Source organism: Aedes albopictus, chromosome 2 (assembly GCF_035046485.1).
Source record: "Aedes albopictus strain Foshan chromosome 2, AalbF5, whole genome shotgun sequence".
Classification (NCBI taxonomy): domain Eukaryota; kingdom Metazoa; phylum Arthropoda; class Insecta; order Diptera; family Culicidae; genus Aedes; species Aedes albopictus.
The window spans coordinates 257,223,614-257,244,947 of NC_085137.1; the positions used below are offsets into that span (position 1 = coordinate 257,223,614).

The 21,334-nt window shown below is 40.3% G+C and overlaps 1 protein-coding gene across 2 annotated transcripts in view; it reads right to left on the minus strand.

Moving 5' to 3' along the window:
• Positions 1-21,334, minus strand: part of LOC109428273 (short neuropeptide F) — a 142,965-nt gene that overhangs the window by 95,304 nt on the left and 26,327 nt on the right. Inside the window, exon 1 of one of the 2 annotated variants that reach the window (XM_062851597.1) lies at positions 16,573-16,702. The exons of the other annotated variant lie outside the window; for it this stretch is intronic. The gene's annotated coding sequence lies outside the window, so the exon portion shown is untranslated. Of the gene's footprint in view, positions 1-16,572; positions 16,703-21,334 lie in introns of those variants that run through there. 2 annotated transcript variants of the gene reach the window in all.

Below are 21,334 nucleotides of genomic sequence, written 5' to 3' on the forward strand. Positions count from 1 at the left end.
ATCAGAGACGTTCGCAGACTAATGGGATTAATGGGGTTCTACCAAAAGTTTGTTAACAACTACAGCCACATTACCACCCCTATCACGGATTTACTACAAAAATCAAAAAAGTTCAAATGGACAGAGGCAGCTGAACAAGCCTTAGAAGAGTTGAAATCCGTGTTAACATCATCTCCTGTTCTTGCAAACCCACGGTATGACTTGCCATTCGTTATTGAAACGGATGCGTCTCAGCTTGCAGTCGGAGCAGCCTTGTTACAAGATCACCCCGAAGGAAAGCGTATAATTGCATATTTTAGCAAGAAGCTGTCAAGTACGCAGCGTAAGTACGCAGCAACGGAAAAAGAATGCTTGGCTGTATTACTAGCAATCGAAAACTTTCGCCACTATGTGGAGGGTACAAATTTCAAAGTAATTACAGATGCAAAGAGCATTACTTGGCTTTTTACCATTACGGCAGCGAATGGGAACTCCAGGCTTCTGCGCTGGGCCCTCAAGCTCCAATCCTATGATTTCAGTATTCAATATAGGAAGGGCAAGGAAAACATCCTGGCTGATTGCCTATCAAGAATCGAAGCGGTCCAGATTATTGACGATGATTATTCAGAATTGTCCAATAAAATTAAGGCAAATCCTGAAAAGTTCTATGATTTTAAAATAATAGGGAAGAAAATTTACAAATTAGTTGAAAATTCGACGAAAATTGAGGATCGACGATTCCTCTGGAAATACTATCCACCTAAGCGAGAAAGAAATGAAATCATACAGGCAGCTCATGACCCTGCTCACTTAGGATATGACAAAACTATAGGTAAATTGAAGGAAAAATTTTTTTGGCCCGGTATGAATATCGAAACTAAAAAATTCTGCAAAGAATGCATGCCGTGTAAGACTGCTAAAAGCACTAATATCAACAACGTCCCCCCTATGGGATCTCAAAAACAGCACTGTGAACAACCCTGGCAATTCCTAACATTAGACTACTTGGGTCCATTTCCCCCATCTGGGAAGACGCGTAGTACTTGCCTCTTAGTTGTCACGGACGTCTTCACGAAATTTATACTCGTGCAACCATTCAAGCAAGCAACAGCTTCGCCACTTATTAAATTTTTGGAACAGTCTATTTTCTTACTCTTTGGTGTACCACAAATTGTATTAACAGACAATGGTAGCCAATTCACATCAAAAGTCTTCAAAGAGTTGCTAAGCCATTATGGAATTACCCATTGGTTAACACCCTCTTATCACCCCCAAGTTAACAATTCTGAAAGAGTTAACAGGGTGATAACAACCGCAATTCGGGCAACGATAAAAGCAAATCATAAAATGTGGGCGGACAATATCCACAACATAGCAAACGCGATCAGAAATTCTGTTCACGAATCAACAAAACATACTCCGTATTTTCTCACATTCGGACGTAATATCATCTCGGATGGACGGGAGTATGAAACGCTCAAAGAAAACGATAAAGACGCACACACAATTTCAGCTGAAGAAAGAGATCGCTTATATGAACAGGTGCGTAGAAATCTGCAAGACGCATATACGAAGCAGGCAAAATACTATAACCTGAGGTCGAATTCGAAAGCTCCAAAATATCAGGTCGGTGAAACGGTCCTTAAGAAAACTACGTTCTTATCTGACAAAGGGAAGGATTTCTGTGCCAAATTGGCACCTCGATACTGAGAAGCGAAGGTTTCACAAGTCCTAGGGGACAGTTACGAACTGACCGATAACTCAGGTAAACGATTAGGTATCTATCACGCGACATTTCTCAAGAAGATGTAGGAGTAAAACACACGCGAAGAAAGAGCTATGAATTTATCAATTGGATAATTACAATTAGAGAAAGTCTCAGTAAAAACACGTAATTGAAATCGGTAAATAAATAAACACCATTGGATCAACACAAATTTGTAAATAAAAAAAAATGTAAATAGAACACAACTATGTTTAGGAACCTTAAATTCTAAAGTTTCACTGTATTGTATCGGGCATCCACTTTTATTCGGCAAGCAGGTGTAAATGAACTCGGCAGGTGTATCGATGAATCGAGCACGGTAGATGATTTGTTTTGATCAGGTAAACGGCGAAGCTGTGTAGATAGTCGATATTTCCAATAAGAACGTAAACATCATAGTTACGGACATGTGTAGGTGATTCGTTGCACACAGCGGAGATTATCTTTCGTTGCAAGGCAGCCATGATGCCATCAGATTTAGTTGGCAAATTTAGAGGATTTTATTCGGTTTTCTGCCTAAAATAACAGTATAAAGAAAAGGTCAAGTGAATAGCAATTAATTTAAGAGTATACTTACTAGGTTTAGAATATTAATTAGATGAAATGGTCGAAGTTTTTGGGCTCTATAGTGCGCACCTTTTTGTCCAATTCAATGTAGCTACGGTTCTGTCAGTTTCGTGTTGCTGTTTTTCTTTTTTTTTTTTCTCATTTTGCTCTGCCAGTTGTGATGCAGGGGTGAACATAATGCTGTCAGTTGAGGGTGCGATGTTTTAAAGAAGCTTTAGGCTGTCAGTAAGAAGGGATACGGTAACATTTTATAGTATTGGTCAGCACAACGTTGATGAAGTAAAATGTTATTATTATCTGTTTATTTACATTGAAGTGCTAAATGTCAACAAACTTGTCAATGTTAGTTTGATATGGTTGATAGATAGCAAAATTTTGAGGCAGGTGTTTACCTATACAATTGGTCGAAAATAATCGATAGAGTAAAGTATACTACCTGCTTGGTTACGTTACGTTTTATTACTTTGTAATTATTTTTTTTTGTTTTATACTCTACAGTTGTATTGGAAAAATATCCAATGAAGTAGAAAATGTACAGCAACTGAGCAACCTCAAAGATAGTTTTTTGTTTAGCCTTGTATTAATATGGAAAGAGAAATAAGAGTAATTTTGTGAAGCAATTGTAACTTGATTTTTTTTAGATTTGTATATATTTTACTTGAATAAAAATACTGGGATTATGAAAATTTGATCAATCTCAAATTGATCAAATTTTCATAAATTTGGGACGTGTGATGTAACGTTTCGGCATATCTGTAGGCATGAAATTAGCAATTCGTTTGAAAATTATCGTTTCCGATACGTTTTTAGTTAATATAGTTGAGAACCACTTATATAAGCAATGAAAGCTTTAAATTGAATTACTATAAAAGCTTCGTTTGAACGGAGTACTAAAATTACCCAAAGCTCAATAAAGTTTAGTACTAAGATAATTCGTGGATTAGACGTAGGTGGCCTGTGGAATATGAATTAAATCAACTGTGGGACTTGTCTAAAGATTTACATTAGTTAGTATTGGTGAAATTTATTAGAAAATTGCAATTAAGAGGATCGCTCAGCCATCTTCTATAAAATAGATTTCATTTACAAAAGACGTCGGCTAGAGTACAGAAGCCAGTCACTTTGTGCTAAATTTTATTCTTTTCTAAAGTCAAGGTGTGTTCTCCTAGAAGTTATAGTTTAATTAAACAGTTTAATTAATTCGAATCTAGTTTAAACATTTAACGAAAAGTATGTACAGTGTAGTGATCTTAAAAATAATAGTGTATTTTTCTCTAATTAGTTTTCCGAAGGTTATACCACAAGTGGCAGACGCTCTGCGCTCTTGTGCATTTTTTTCAATTTTACAAAGGTAAATCTTTTAAAAATTCATTTCTTTGTATATTTATTCTAATTCGTTTAATGTTGGACGTTAGCGTCCAACCGACGCTTTTTTGTCCGGACCTAGAGTCCGTTGACCTTTTTTCCATCCGCCATTTTGTTACGCTTGGCATACCGGTGGCGAAAGCTCTCGACGGCCCGCCTGTTCAGGCAGTCAAACGAGGCAGAGCAGAAAGACATCCGGCCTGCTGGCGTGTCGGTTCACGTCACGAACTGGCAGTGTTTCGGAACAGCCGACGCCCTCTCCTCGCAACTTTAGATCGGCCAAAGTCATCGAGCGCGCCCCGAACGAAGTCGGCCTACTGAAGCTTCAGGCCCCCCTGGCTACACCACTGCGGCGGCCAGATCATCGCACGCCGTGAACGTGCCCCCCAGCTGGCGAACCGCCAGCATGGTCATCAGCATAAACCCTGCGCAGGTTAGTGAATCGTGGCCACGATGAACACACAACATACAACACACACGCAAACACACACACTATATAAAACGAAAAAATAATGAATATACATAAAATGAATTTAAGCTAAATTTACCTATTCTACGTTCATTTATGCTACCTGAGCCCTGTGGTATAACTAGTCCGCCCGGGTGAACATTCTACCTTGCTTCTACTTTGAGCACGTGTGATCTGATATCTAGATGATCGTTTGCGTTCCAGTTTATTTGATTCTGAATTTCAAGGCCGTTAGGAGTGACTATTGAGAAACCGTTCGAACACCCCGAGAATTGCGCTCATGCTAATACAGTCTAGTCGGGCAACCTTACAACACACGACCAGTGGTCTCTCTTCAGTGAGAGTGGCGCTTAAGCCACTGCGTTTGCAGTAGTTCTCAAACGGAATTTTACGAACGGTTACACGCTTTCCATTGCACTGGAAACAAGAAGGGAGGCATTTGGGTTTTTTGTCATTTTTCAGGTTTGTTTGAGTTTTTCGAAAACATTTTCAGACATGCAACATGGTGGCTTCTTGACACAGTACCGTCAGGAAGTTTTGGAAAGCTATTTTCATTTATTTTGCTTTAATGATGTGTTTTTAGAATGTGCAATAAGGATAAGGAAAATATATTATTTCAATTCAAGGTTTAAATCTCCCAGATAAATAGTTATTTTGAGAAAAAAATGTAAATAAATCAACGGCTGAAGTGTTACAGTGTGAAACTTTTTTGCAGGCACTGTAATTCATCTGGCCTGATATGGAAAATTTCAAAATATTAGATATACGTTTAAATTACATTTCATGGACATCTCAATAACATGTTTCTCAAATACCTTCAATAATACATTGAAAAAACATCATTTCAACGTTTTTCAAACAACCACCTGCAAATAGCATATACATGGATGGGATTTTTGTTTTGGATACCTATTTTGAACATAAATATAACAATAACAATCTCAGTGTGCAGTTTACGTAGCCAATATCAATAAATAATGTATTATTATTCATTGCTAATGTTCAATTATTAATTTCTAATGTTTCGCGGGATCATTTATTGTGTTCAATTTGGGGTTTCCAGTGGGATTAAGCCGCCACGTAAGTATCTAAAGCGATTAGGATATTTAGGTGAAGTTAGAAGTGGTGGATTCCTTCTTCGGATCTATTCAGGCACACAGTCTACAGCCATTTCCACAGTCGCCAACCATTGTAAAAAGTATTTATGTACCTGTGTTTACCTTTAAACAAATGACAAAACAATAAATATGAGTGTGGATGCTATTATGGTTTAATTTCCGTGTGTTTTTATTTGTAAAAGATGTTCCATTTATAATGTTCATGACAGTGATTTTCAAGATGAGACTGAATTTGTATACTTGTATATTGACGTATTAAATACTTTAAAATAACTTTAAGATAACATATTTGGAACCGAAGGTTTTAACTATGTGCTGTTAATGTTTTACGAAACATCTTTGATTGAAGTAGACGATGATACAAAAATCTTGTTCAATCAACGTTAAATTTATGTTATTCTAACTTGTGGTGATGTTGATAATATTTTTTGGAAACTTGTTTTTGTCAAACATAGATAAAACATGATTTCAACACAAGATGTGTTCAGATACGATTATAGAACTACATTATAACATCTTTTACGAATTCCATTTTCAAAGATGTTTTCTGTGTTACTTGGGATGATTATCTCTAAACGTTCGCACCATGGATCCTGTCCAACACACCTCCTGCAGCGCTACGATACCGAACCCGCGGTCCTTCAGTAGATCGGCGAGTATGCGGGTGCTCCCAATGAAGTTGAGAGATCGGCAGTTCCACGTACCGAGTTTCCAATCGCAAGTCCTTTTTGTTCGCTGGGGTCGTTGCCGTTGGTCTCGGTTCGTATTATTCTGTTGCTGATTTTCCGTTACAATGGTTTTTTACGGCTGGCTCGTAGGGCCTGACACCAACCCCCTACTTTCCGGAGGACCATAGTGCACAGTTGAGCTTAGAGTCCTTCCCTGGCACTCGGACGTAGATCAGCCGCCCCTAACATGGGGATCAGACGCTGTTGTGAGCCGCTCCTCCTGGAGAACAGACGCTCAGGTTTACCGAAGCAAACCCCCCCTTCCCTGTCAGCCTACGACCAAAGTTCCCACCGGGGTTGGTTACCCGATCTTCCCTAAGGTTGCTCATAGTTTCCGGCCGGTACCGCGTGGAGGTAGGGATATGAGTTGCTGGGCAGAGGCTAGTGGATCACAATGGGATCTGAATTGCGCAGCATACCCAGCCTTTACCGTTCCCTGTACAAATGTTATTTCAATTGAAAAGGTAGCCAATGTTCAACTTTTCGTATTGGTATTACCAATGATAATTTAAAACAGTCTCCAGATAGCCTAGTGGTTAAGGCTATAGATCGCCAATCCGGAGACGGCGGGTTCGATTCCCGTTCCAGTCGAGAAAATTTTCTCGACTCCCTGGGCATAATGTATCATTGTGCTTGCCTCACAATATACAAATTCATGCAATGGCAGGCAAAGAAAGCCCTTCAATTAATAACTGTGGAAGTGCTCAAAGAACACTAAGTTGAAGCGAGGCAGGCCAAGTCCTAATGGGGACGTAGAGCCATAAAGAAGAAGAAGAAGAAATTTAAAACAGTTTTCAAGCGTTTAATAAGATTTTTATTCGACTCGCAGTAATTCCTTTACAACATAGTTTAACAAGCCTTTTTTATACTTCTTGTTAAATTCATGTAAAAATTAGAACATGTATCTGTATAATGTGTTTTTCACAAGTCAAATAAGCGCTTTCGTTTCATCATTCGACTCAGACCACATGATGAAAAACACGTGTTTTTTTACTGAGCGACAGCTGAATTAATCTGTTGCTCAGTCGTTAACCATAATGTCTGTGCTAATTCACCACTGCTGAATAGGAGTCGAAGTCCGATCATTATTAAACCACGAGAAGTTTACGTTTTGATTTGAGCGCTGCAATTCATCATCTCTAGGATAGCGTAGATAGGAAGGCATGCGGCTGGCAATCGACGGGTCTCGAGTTCGAATCTGGATTTAGGTAAATTAATGTGTACTTATTATTTCACAATATTTGTTCACAGCATTAAGTTCCAATTATAAACTCTCGTGGAAATTGAACAATTTTGCATTTTATTTATTTTCAATCATTTTTCCTCAAGCTGAATAACAGCTTTACTATATAGTTGTAAAACGATTTAACAACAAACAGTTCAGTTGGTACACAATACTATGCTTTATAGTTTCTCCAAATTTGTGTGAACAAAACCCGAAAAAAGGTTGTGCCTGAAAGTTATCCAAATGTTATTCAGCATCATGCTGAATCAAGTCGTCGTAGAGGTGCTAGTAAAATGAGTGATTGTTAGTTGGGAAGCTACTCGAAAAAGTATTGCAAAACTTTAAAATATGCTTAAAGCTGCGTTGCTGCTACGAAGAACGTATTTCTCCGACCACTCCGAAACAACCTTCCTGTAGACTGCATTGCAGGGATGGGCTTCTTCTCTGCTTACAACCTTTATATCTCACAAGGATCAGATAAACTGTTCCTCGAGACACATGAAGAATCTCCAGACAGTAACCCACCTGATCTCGTTGAGCTCAGCTCCGAGCAAGAAGCGGCAGAAGATCAAGCCAGCTATGTCAGACCAGCTCAAGGTGGGCAGGTGAAAACCCTACTGTCAGCAACCCTCTGGTGCAACTGATAGGGCCTGTAGCTGACAGGGCCTGAAGGGTAGTGATACCTGATAGCAGGTCAGATCTGGTTGCACGTAGGCATCAGTTCTTGATGTCTGCAAAACAGATGGGCGCGGGCGTGAGATTAACCCTGCCCGCCTTCCGAGTGGGTGCGATGTGCACTAGCCCCTCTCTGAAGTAATGCCTTCTTGGTGGTTCCGGAGAGACGAAGGGTTTAGCGACCATGGGAATGTGTTTAGCGGGTCATGGAGAGAGTAGTCCTGGCTTTTACTTTTCTCGTAGAAGACGGCCTTAACCGTTATGTATCCGACAAACTTTATGCTTTTTTCTACACCGTGCTTTTTAAATGGGCACTGGGTACCCGGGTACCCTGTCGGCCACATAAGGGTTAACCACACACTACCCAGAACTTTCTGCTCGGGTGTCTGTTGAGCAGATTTTACCTCCATGGTTTAGAAGGAAAAGCACGGTTATTTGAAGCTAGAAACACTAGAAATCGAGAAACAGAACACGGGAAATGTCAAATTCCTTTGATGTTTCTTCAGACTCTAGTTTAATTAAAAACACTTCACTAATACTTTACTTTTGCAAAAGAAAATAAAAAATGAATAACTCTTTTAAAGCTAAACTAGAAAGGACGAGCAAATTCCTTTTAATTCTACTACTGTGCTTATCTTCGGACAGATAGGCCTATTTCGTCTGTGACTTACAGACTTCTTCAGTGTCAAGTGCTCGACTGAAGAAAACCTCGCATTCGTTGTGGTATTTATACTAGGAGTGTATGTGTAGGTACGTGTGTGGGTAAAAGTGTAGGTATAAAAATGTAGGTACAAAATTGTAGGTACATATTTGTAAAAAAGGGGGTGTATCTGCCTGTTAGAAAACAGGGTGTCAATAAGATACCTAAAGCTAGGAAAATTCCTACCGATTTGGTAGGTAGTCAATTGGTGTTTGTTGTGTTATTTTTTCCTGCCAATTTGGTAGGTAGTCAATTTGTGTTTTGTGTATTGTGTAATGTTTTGTGTGTGTTAGGTAAAAATTTCTTTGAATCGTGAAAAAAAAAAAAAAAAAAAAAGGAAATTACTAGATAAAAAACTTAAAGCATTAAAGATGCAAAATCCGAAGTTTACATGTTCTTCTACACAACCACAAAACACAACACAAGAACTAACTGGGTTAGTGGTCAATCGCTCTTCCGAACAGTTTACGGAAGAACAGTTGACCCTTCTCAACAAAGGTCTTAACTACGCAGTACACTCTAAACCAGATTCAACACAAACCATAATCGACATTGAAACAGCTATCAACACGAACAATTTACAGACACCACAGATTCAAGAAATCAGAACACAAACAGCTAACACTATTCAAAACACACAACAAAACAAATTGAACAAAGAACACCTGAAAGAACAACGAATAATCGAAGAACTTAACCAGAAACCAGTTTTCTATCTGAAAGCTGACAAAGGAAACAAAACAGTAATCATGAACAAAGAGGACTATGATGAAATAATGAATAACAAGATTCAAAATGGACCTTACCGAAAACAACGTACTGATCCTCTTCCAGGATTAGTAAGACGTGTTGACAAAACTCTCAAAGAGTCTACACCAGTTTTAGGAAGCGTCATTAAAAGCCTGAAAGAATCTAACCCTTCATTGCCAAGAATAAAAGGACTTCCCAAAGTTCATAAACCTGGAAATGAAATGCGTGAGATTGTTTCAGCCATTGGTTCACCTACACACAAAATTGCCAAATATTTAGTACAAGAATTCCAAAACATGCCTAAAAAATTTCACAGTAGATCTGTCAAGAATTCCGAACAATTCACAGAACTAGTACAGAATTTATCCGTTAACGACGATGAAATTTTAGTTTCATTCGACGTTAAATCACTATTTCCAAGCATTCCAGTTAAAGAGGCCATTAACCTACTAGAAGATTGGCTTCTGAACCAATATGAAGATTCAAATTCAGATTGGATTAAGAAAGTTCGTACATACATCAAATTAACCAAACTTTGTATGGAAGAAAATTATTTTTCGTTCAGAAATGAAACCTACAAACAACTTAATGGTGCCCCCATGGGCAATCCACTTTTTCCATTTTTAAGTGAAATTTTTATGGCAAATTTGGAAAAACGCTTAGAAAACAACAAACAGCTTCCTGAAGTCTGGTGGAGATACGTTGACGACGTGTTTAGCATTGTTAAGAAACATCTTTTACCTGAAATCTTGAACAATATCAATAATGCACACAAAAACATCGAATTCACTTGTGAAATTGAACAGAACAACCAACTACCATTTTTGGACATACTCATCGTAAAACAAGAATCAACACTTTCCTTCGAAATTTACAGAAAACCGACACACACTCAACGCACTATTCCAAATTCATCAAATCACTCACATCAACACAAAATTGCATCCTTCAATCACATGATACACCGAATGCAGACACTTCCACTTAGTGAAACAGGAAAAACGAAAGAACTTAATTACATTTTCGAAACAGCACAGTTGAACGGTTACACAAAACAAACAATACAACAGATCATCAACAAAAAGACACAACAACAATACAGACGTTCTTTGACTACACTGACACGGACAGAACCTACACTTGAACGGATAACTGTGAACTACAACAATGACACCAAAAAACTCCGACCAATTCTCAGAAAGTTTGGTTTTGAATTAGTTTTCACAAGCAAAGCTAACCAACTTCAAACTCTCTTAGGATCTACGAAAGACCCGTTGGACAACTTAACAAAATCTGGTGTTTACAAAGTAACATGTAATCACTGTGACAAAATATACATAGGACAAACAAAACGCACACTCAACACACGATTCAAAGAACACATAACGGAAGTATCAAAAGCACACAAAGACACAGACAAGGGACTCATTCATCATTTTAAATCTAAAGTTGCTGAACATATTTTCAATGAAGGACATTTTATGAATACTTCAAATATTAAACTCTTACGACACATTACAAACCCATGGAAACTTGATGTTGCAGAAAGTTTAGAAATTTACAAACAAAACAATAAAAAACTACTTAACAAGGATCAGGGCAATGGGTACACGTGGCTGTTTAAATTTTTACCTAACACACACAAAACATTACACAATACACAAAACACAAATTGACTACCTACCAAATTGGCAGGAAAAAATAACACAACAAACACCAATTGACTACCTACCAAATCGGTAGGAATTTTCCTAGCTTTAGGTATCTTATTGACACCCTGTTTTCTAACAGGCAGATACACCCCCTTTTTTACAAAAATGTACCTACAATTTTGTACCTACATTTTATACCTACACTTTTACCCACACACGTACCTACACATACACTCCTAGTATAAATACCACAACGAATGCGAGGTTTTCTTCAGTCGAGCATAATAAGAGTGCATACTCGAACACACACAACCAATCACCCTTCGTTGTACCTCTTGATAGATTACATTGATTATAAACGTCATGCGCATCGGCGCACCTTTACGTTAATATGTTTTTCAATAAAGCTCATTCGCTGTTAGAACTCGTAACGATCACAAGTGTTTTTCTTTGTCTCTCGCTGGTCCTCGGTAGTTCCCCGTTCCGCGTGTTATAACCTGCTGCGCCGCTCTTTAGGTTATGTGCCCAGTGTCCAGAAATGGAAGACAAAAATAAAATCGTGGCATTCGACGGAGAGGGCTTCCATAACTGGAAGTTTCGCCTCGAGACCGTGCTGGACATGCACGATTTGTTGGACTGTCTTGAACGGGAAGTGGACGATATCGACGAGTATCGCGATGTGGCCGGTGAAACGGCGGAAGCGCGCGCGGAAAAGAAGAAGAAGATCTTGGAGCGAAAAGTGAAAGACAAAAAGTGTAAATCGATCATTGTGCAAGCGATCGGAGATAGCCAGCTCGAGCTAATTAAAGAGTGTCAAACGCCAAAGCAGATTTGGGAAACGTTGAAAAACGTTTTCGAGCGAAAAGGTGTCGCCGGGCAGCTGTACGTCAGGAAGCAGCTCCTCACGTTGCGCTATGTGGAGGGGGCGGGCAAGACGATGGCGGAGCACCTAGTGAATTTTGATAAGTTGATCCGTGAGCTAAAGGGAAGTGGGGCAAATGTCGAGGAGTCGGATGCGGTGTGTCATCTTTTATTGACACTGCCGCCGTCGTTTGACCCGGTTGTAACGGCAATCGAAACTCTTCCGGGCGGAGTCACGATGGACTTTGTCAAACGTAGGCTTTTGGACGTGGATATGAAAAAGCGAAATCTCGAGTGTAGTGGTGAAATGAGTGGCGGCCACGACGGCGTTGCCATGGCATCGAGCAAGTATGCGAAGAAAATCAAGTGCTTTTTGTGTGGGAAGCTCGGCCACAAGAAGGCCGACTGCCGAAAAGTGAAATCGGGTGATTCGAGCAGTGCGAAGCCGAAGAACGAAGCGAGCAAACAAAAAGCTCATGTTGGTGTTGGTGACGAGCAGCCGGAGATCGCGTTCCTGTCGGCGGAGAGTGGTGAATTAGTGAAAGTGGGGTGGTTTATCGATTCGGGTGCCACCGACCACATGCTAAAGGATGCGGATTGTTTTTCGACGTTGCGGCGGCTGGAAACGCCAGTGGAGATTGTGGTGGCCAACGGACAAAAGCTTCGAGCTGAATACTGCGGTGACGTTTCGTTGTATGCGGTCGTCGGCGGCGTGACGAAAGAGTGCGTGGCGAAAAATGTGCTTTACTTGCCGGGATTGAGCTGTAACCTCTTTTCTGTGAAGCGCGTCGCGAAGGCCGGATGGAAAGTTTGTTTTGACGGTGAAAAAGCAGAAATCGTGAAGAATGGTGTCGTTTCCGCGGTCGGCTGGCTTAAAGGGAAGTTGTATGAACTGGACATTTATTGCAAGCGTAGTGAGAAGGGCAGTGCTTTGGTGTCCGGAAAAGTTTCGCGTAGTGCGTTATTGTGGCATCAGAGATACGGACATGTGGGTTGCGATAGTCTTCATGAACTAGCAAAGCACGAAATGGTGAACGGTCTTGAGTTGAAGAAGATAAACGATGAAGTGGTGGTTTGTGAGCCGTGCTTATCGGGGAAGATCGTTCAGTTGCCATTTACGCTGAGTGACGAGAGGCGGTCATCGCGGCCACTGGAACTGATTCACAGTGACGTTTGCGGTCCAATTAAGCCAGTAACGTGGGACGGTAAAAGGTTCGTGGTTTCGTTTATAGACGATTATTCGCACTTCACGGTAATATTTCTGCTAGAGACGAAAGACCAAGTGTTCGAACGGTTCCGCGATTACGAGGCCTTGGTTACGGCTCGGTTTGGTACTCGAATTGCTCGGCTTCGAACGGATAACGGCGGCGAATACGCGAACGATGCGATGCGCGAGTTCTGCCGGAAGAAAGGTATTGCCATGGAGTTTACGGTGCCATACACGCCCCAGCAAAATGGCGTATCGGAGCGGATGAACCGCACATTGATGGAGCGGGCTCGTGCTTTGCTGGCGGAGAGCGGATTCGAGAAGGATATGTGGGGAGAAGCGGTGTGCACAGCCGCGTACCTCACGAATCGGTGCCCAACATCGGCGGTGGAAGAGAAGAAAACTCCTTTTGAGTTGTGGTACGGCAGAAAGCCGGACGTGAAGAAACTGAGAGTGTTTGGTAGTGCCGCGTACCTTCACATTCCAAAGGAACTGAGATCGAAACTGGACGCCAAGTGTAAAAAGCTGTTTCATGTCGGCTATACGGTGAATGGCTACCGTCTTTGGGACTGTGAGAAACGGAAGATTGTTAGTGGACGAGACGTTGTATTTGATGAAAACTTGTTATTCGGAAAACAATCCGAAGTGATAGTGGATGTTCCGAAGACGGTAGACCTAGTAATTGATGGACTGAAAGAACAATCAGTGGTTCCGGAAGAAGAAGCAAATGGTGATACTCGCAATGGTGAAGATTCAGACTCGGCTGACGAAGACGCTGAGGAGCAGCTGGCTACAGTCAGGCGCAGTGGTCGTGCACGTCGAGAGCCGGCGTGGTTCGACTGTTACGAAATGACGTGCGGCTTGGCGATGTGTGCTGAGGATTTTGTCGAGAATCTGCCGACCACGGTGGAGGGCTTGAAGCAGCGCAGCGACTGGCCGCAGTGGCAGGCAGCCATTGCTGAGGAAATGGAGGCATTGGTAAGGAACGGAACCTGGACGCTTACACCGATGCCAAAAGGTAGGAACTCGATAGACAGTAAATGGGTTTTTAAAATAAAGAGGAGCGAGTCCGGTGAGATCGACCGGTATAAAGCCCGTTTGGTAGCGAGGGGGTTCTCACAACGGAAAGGGCTCGACTATGAGGATACCTACTCCCCCGTTGCTAAACTTACTACCCTGCGGGCTCTCCTGGCTATCGTGAACTACAACGGAATGCATCTCCACCAACTAGATGTGAAGACGGCTTTCCTTAACGGGACCATTCAAGAAGACATCTATATGCGCTTGCCGGACGAATTTGGGGCTGGTTCACGTGTGGCCAAGTTGCACAAATCGTTGTACGGCCTCAAACAGGCCTCAAGGGCATGGAACGCTAGATTCCACGATTTCGTCGTCGGTTTGGGATTCAAGCGCAGTGATGCCGATACGTGCTTGTACGTCGCTAAAATCCAGAATGAGACCGTCATCCTTATTATTTACGTTGATGATATGCTTATTGCATGTCATTCACTCGATGTCCTTGTCAAAGTCAAAGAGAAATTGGGCAAAGAATTTGAAATGACGGATCTTAAGGAAGTCAGCACGTTTTTGGGATTGACAATTGAACGAAACAAGAACGACGGTGAGTTGAAAATCGGCCAAAAGCTATACCTTAAGAACCTCTTGAACCGATTTGGAATGAACGATTGCAAGCCCGTTCAAACACCGTTGGCTGCTGGTCTAAGGCTGGAGAAATGTACTGATACGAAGAAGTTCACTCAACACCCGTACAGAGAACTTGTTGGGTGCTTAATGTACGTTACTGTCACTTCGAGACCCGATTTGTGCATGGCCGTGAACTACTTCAGCGGATTCCAGAGCTGCGCTACCGATGAACACTACTCCCACCTCAAACGTGTTCTACGATATATCCAAGGTACTCTCGACATGAAGCTGGTTTACCGCCGGGACCAGGACGCAACGCTCCTGGAAGGATTCGCCGACGCCGATTGGGCGGGAGATATCGTCGACCGCAAGTCTCTATCAGGATATGTTTTCAAGGTCCGTGGGGCTACTGTGTCGTGGTGTACAAGAAAGCAGGTGTCTGTGGCGTTATCGTCAGCAGAAGCTGAATACGCTTCGCTAACCATGGCGGTCACTGAGGCGATCTGGCTACGAAGCTTGCTGCGTGATCTCGGACAACGTGTTGCTGATCCAACGATAATACACGAAGATAACCAGGCGTGCATTCGTGTAGCGGAGAGTGATAAACCAACGAGGCGGATGAAACACGTAGATGTGCGTTTTCACTTCGTGAAGAACGAGATAGATGCTGGAACTGTTCGCCTGTTGTACGTGCCATCAGAGGATCAAGTAGCAGACGTCATGACCAAGGGGTTACCACGAATCCAATTTGAGAAGCTGCGAAACATGCTCGGGTTATTGGGTTGACGGGGGGTAATAAGAGTGCATACTCGAACACACACAACCAATCACCCTTCGTTGTACCTCTTGATAGATTACATTGATTATAAACGTCATGCGCATCGGCGCACCTTTACGTTAATATGTTTTTCAATAAAGCTCATTCGCTGTTAGAACTCGTAACGATCACAAGTGTTTTTCTTTGTCTCTCGCTGGTCCTCGGTAGTTCCCCGTTCCGCGTGTTATAACCTGCTGCGCCGCTCTTTAGAGCACTTGACACTGAAGAAGTCTGTAAGTCACAGACGAAATAGGCCTATCTGTCCGAAGATAAGCACAGTAGTAGAATTAAAAGGAATTTGCTCGTCCTTTCTAGTTTTTCTTTAAAAGAGTTATTCATTTTTTATTTTCTTTTGCAAAAGTAAAGTATTAGTGAAGTGTTTTTAATTAAACTAGAGTCTGAAGTAACAAGTTCTACTAAAAGCTCTAAAGTAATAGTAAAGCCTTTGATGTTATTACGACTTCACATCACGTTATATGCTTATAAGTAAAAGTAACATGACATTAAAATGCTGCAAAGGATTTAATATTCAAATTTACCCACCCTATGCAAATCCCACGTAGTATGTACAATAATTAACAAGAAGTTTTAACTCGTATCAAACAGAAAATGCATTTCAAATCGGTGCATATATTTTCAAGTTTTGATAATGACACACCTTGCCCGGTCGCACGAATTGGGCACCAGTTGTACGAGTGCGGTTTTGCAAATATTAGGTGTGAGTTTTCCCGAGTTTCACTTGGCCGGCGCTCATGGTGCTTCAAAGAGAAGCAACAAGCCAACAGAGAAGCTCCAAGTAAAACGCTATGAATGGGCAGTGGTGAAACAACGCAACGGTACGTCCAACTTTCTCCCGGTACTTCTGGATAGAAGTGGGAGAAAACAATTTAATTATTTGAATAATTTAATCATATTATAAAACATCATCAGGTGCAACTTCGTTAAGGCGTGCGACGGGTCAGATTTTATATTTTTGTTAACACAAGGCGGTTGTATGATATTTTAACGGCTATACAAAAATGGTTTGAGCTATGTTATACATATACTTACCTTTATGTTTGTGAAGCAGCACTGCAGCAGCAAATAGGTTCTGAAGCCGGATCCAGGAAATCAAACAGAATAATTGTGGAAAGCGGTGGTTGTCGTTATAATTGATTCACAGTTGATACGCCATCTGAAGAGAGGTATTGAATTTCTCATGAGAATTGATGCATCAATTGAGCTGACACTTTTCGTGAAACATAAAGGATCTGTAGAAGCTCTGTTTATTTGTGGATGGCGACGATGATGACTAATAATTTATGACAATCTTCCTTCTCGTCTTCTTCTTATTTCTGCTATTTTAACCCTACTGACTACCATTCAGAACAAGACAGTAACAAATGCAAGATTAAAGCGCCTTCAATTTTTTTCTTAACTTTGTTCAGCACAATTTGGCGGACGTCATTGAAATAACATTCTCATATAAAAAATATATTATACATATCTCAAATTCCGAACTATTTTATACAACGCAATCATCCCTTCCCTTCTTAAACATCTTAGGTAATTAATAGACGACCTAAAAGTCATCTCAGACATTTAAGCATTCACTTCACTAGTCGATATCAACAACCAACACTCCGCTTATGACTAGTCTTCTATCCTCCGGGCAGCACCTTGGCATGTTGATGACTTTACTAGATTAGCTTTTGGCATGAGGTCAAAATTAATGAATATCTGATGACTCATTGCCTGTGCTTCTGAGATCAACCCCTACTAGTGCTGAATAACGGACTGCAGTTGACCATTTCAGAACAGAATGTGATTGGTTGTTATCAATAATAAATATGAATCGACTGTGACTCCCAATCAAAACCAATTGCTGCTCACTCGGAATAATAATTCTTAAAGGGAATTTGATAGTAAACGATTTCCGAAATCACATCGCCTCGTTCCGTCGCATTAATCAAACAATTCATCCTTGTCGGATTAGTCGGTAACAGTTCGGTGGAATTCTCAAGGCATGTAGAGAGTTGCTATACTTTCCATTCTCCAAGACATCCATTTTTCAAATTTCACAAAAAAATCCACAGAAGCATTACAATCCGCTCAAGGTACAAGTGGAGCTACCGCCGTCGTCATCATGCCACTAGAAGAATGTATAGTTTGATGTGGATGCGTGTTCCTCCGGAATTACTCGCACTATTTGATTCATGCACGGGGAATGTTGGATACGATTATTGCTGCTTGCTGCATCCGCCTGCGTTGCGAAGGAATTATGCATTCAAATCAAAATGCAATCGCGGAATCTATTCAAATTCTTGAAACGTTACACCAGCCAATTGTATTGTATTGGAAAATGCTGTCAGGGTGAACAACTTGAATTCAAATTGAACCATTAGGCGTGGTAAATCTTCGGTAAACGACGACAGATGCATAATATGATTTGATTTTTTGCAGTTCTCTAGGTTCTAGCTAGATGAGTTTTCAAATAAAATGATTAGGTGGAAGACTGGTAAAAATTAGGGAATATTCGTTTAGGCATACAACAAAATAGCATACGAAGATCCTACATAGGTGAGAAGTGTATCGTAAATTGGTTGAAAATGTTCACAGCAACCATAATAATTATTATTTCGAAATATAAATATTTTTATTTTTGGAGATACTGTATAAATTCTTGAAAAAGGAAATGGCAAATCAGATTTTCTAAAAATAATCATTCAACTTGGATTTTAAAATTAAACACATTTTTTTTAATTTTGGGCGTCTAAAAATTTAAAATTTCAAACACAGTGGGAAAATTTGGATTTTTTTTTTTTGCGCCATATATGTTCATGATAAAGGTAAATAATTGTTCTCAAAAATTCCACTGCATTTTAGAGCGATCCTTACAATTGAAAACATGTCGTTTTTTTAGGAACCCCTTATTTAGATTATCCTCTAAAGCATGATTACGCAAATAGAGAAAAGAAAATAAAATAAAGGTCGCATTTTTTAAATTGGATATGTTTTTTAATTTAGGCTGATACAAATATTTAATTTGTTTTATGTCACCCCGCCCCCCCCCCCCCCTTAAAAATCCCAAAATATTGAAGGGGCGAAAAAAAAAATTACATGGCTGCTCATGACCCCATTTTCAATAGAAAAAATGTTTACAAGCAGCTATTTTTCAATAGTTGAAAAATATTTCTTCAATAGTTGGCATATTTGTAATTTTTCAATAGTTTTTTTTTCGTTTGTTCCTTATTTATTTTTGCCCCCCCCTCGTACCCGGCGAGAGGCCTCGGACATAAAAGAAAAATAGATCTGACAGAAAACGGAGTTTTATAACCTTTGAAGATATTCAAAATAGGACGTCATGATGCTCAAGAGCATTGGTGACCGTACACTTCTTAGTTGCTACTCCGTGATTGACCAGAGCTGGCGGAATTGCACAGAGAACCAATAGATGGGGGCTGGGACTAGCACACCTTCTTCAATGTACACGTTCCGAGAGCTCAAATTGCATTCGGTCAATAACGGCGCAGGCCACGTCCTCACGGTCAACCGGGCAAGGGAAGGAATGTTAGTTTGACAACCGTTGCTACTAGAGGTTGTATATACTGGCTACTCCACAGTTGTCACGGGATCCTTCCTTAGTAGTAGGTAGGGGTGGATAGTTACATAGATCAGGATTCACTCTGGTAAGCGATGGGATCCATGTAACCGTGAGCATACACAAAACACAAACATTCAATTGTGCCACCTCACACCTTTGAAGAATGGTGAGACCTTGAACATTATCAAGAGTTTAAAGCATGTCTTATGATACAAGAGTGCGTCACCTCGCAATTGAGAGGACTGGTGGACCAATATGCAATATAATTTTCTGTAATACCATGGATTGGATGTACTCGACCATCCGGAGCCAAGAATATATCCAAGGAACGGAACCCCGCTCCTCAGACACACGTCCACGAGTCCGACCTGTATTCTCACATAGTGACGGACCGCGCAAGCTAGAAGAAAATGCTGAAACATATCGTAAAACAAAATACTGTGGCTAGCACCTTATATAAAATATATATAAAATATATAAAATATTTGAAAGATACATACACACACTCACAATAGTATATAGCTGCAAGCTTTCTTCCATGTACTAAATGAAAAAAATATAAAAATGGAACCCGCATACGGGGAGGGAGCACCAAAAAACAAACTTATCGGATAATCTCCATCAGCTAACACTTTAAACACCCATCAAGCCATTACGAATGTTCACTTGTTCATATCACTCGCTCGGTCTCCCGCACATACTTTTAAAACAGAACGTCAAAGTTCGACCAATAGTTTTCCAAATGATGAGGATTTTTCTATTGAAAAGAAGAATGTTATGTACATAACTGCTAACAATAATTATTATTACCAGATTTTTACATTAACAATTATATTCGCTACAGGTTTACGAAACACTAAAAATTAATTCAAAATAGCTTCTTTTATAGGTTTGTTTTCTGTGTGGTTCTGGAAGACCATTTAAATGTTTTGTTAGTTTCAATAACAATTTAAAAATAGCGAATTTGTAAAATGCTGAATAACAAATTTTGAAATGATAAAGTTATTGATAACAATATGAAAGCATGAAAACAAAATGAGTTATAATATCTAAATCATAACAAGGGAAGTTATAATATTATATAAATAACAAAACAAGTGTTGATAAGATATCCATAACTTTGTTAGTTGTTTATAAAATAATGTTCAATAACAACCCGGTAACAAAATACGATATAATAATAAAATAATAACAAAACTATTTCTGCTCATGTGCGCAACTACAGCGTTTTGGTTTTTCCCAGTTTTGAAGTCGTGCATGCTGGCTGTAGTGCACAACTAGCGCGCACGGCATTAAAGCTGAGAGGCCAAATGAGCTGTACTTACGCGGGCTGTTGGTTGTGCTACTACAGTAATGATAAAGCAAGCATGGATAATAAGTTATACAATAGGGGGATTCATTAAATAGCATAAACCGCGTAAACATCGCGATCACCAAGGCGATCTTAGATTTTCGGGTTAATGAAGCAGATAATCATGGCTTACGGAGCTACTTAAGTGCCCCACACAATGCATACGCTTGCGTGTGCGTGACAGTAGTTTGACACATTTCCCATGGGAAAACTGTCAAAAAAATGCAAACCTCGACGGAACGGACGCTATGTGTTCCAGGCTTTTACACTGTTAAGTGAATCCCCTTAATATGTTATGATATTGACACATTCTACCGTGACGTTACAACGTTTTGACGCCTTTTTAATCAGATTTTTCACTATAACTAGTAAATTCGACCGTAAACTCTCAAATATTTTTGCATGTTCGGATTCCTTGTAAAATTTCCAATAAGTTAAATCTGTTGAACATTGAACAATTAGTTTTCATTGGATAAGTATGTTAAAAATGGGAAATAGTAGCGTGACGTTACAACGTTGTAACGTCATGCTACTCATTCCCATTTTTAACATACTTTTTCGACAAAAACTAACTGTTCAACAGATCATACTTATTGGAAATTTTACAAGGATTCCAAATATGCAATAATATTTAAGGGTTTACGGTCGAATTTACAAGTTATAGTGGGAATTCTGACCGAAAAGGCGTCAAAACCACCGACGAACCGACGTGACAGTGGTGTGCCAAAACTGTCCCCCCTAAATTAAACGGTCGACCAGTGAAATGAGCGAACGCTTCTGTCAAATCAGCGTAGACGCGAACCTTTTCCTATATCAACACACGGGGGTTTAGGCTGAAGCTATCAAATCAACGCGAACCGTTATAGAGGTGGCGGTAG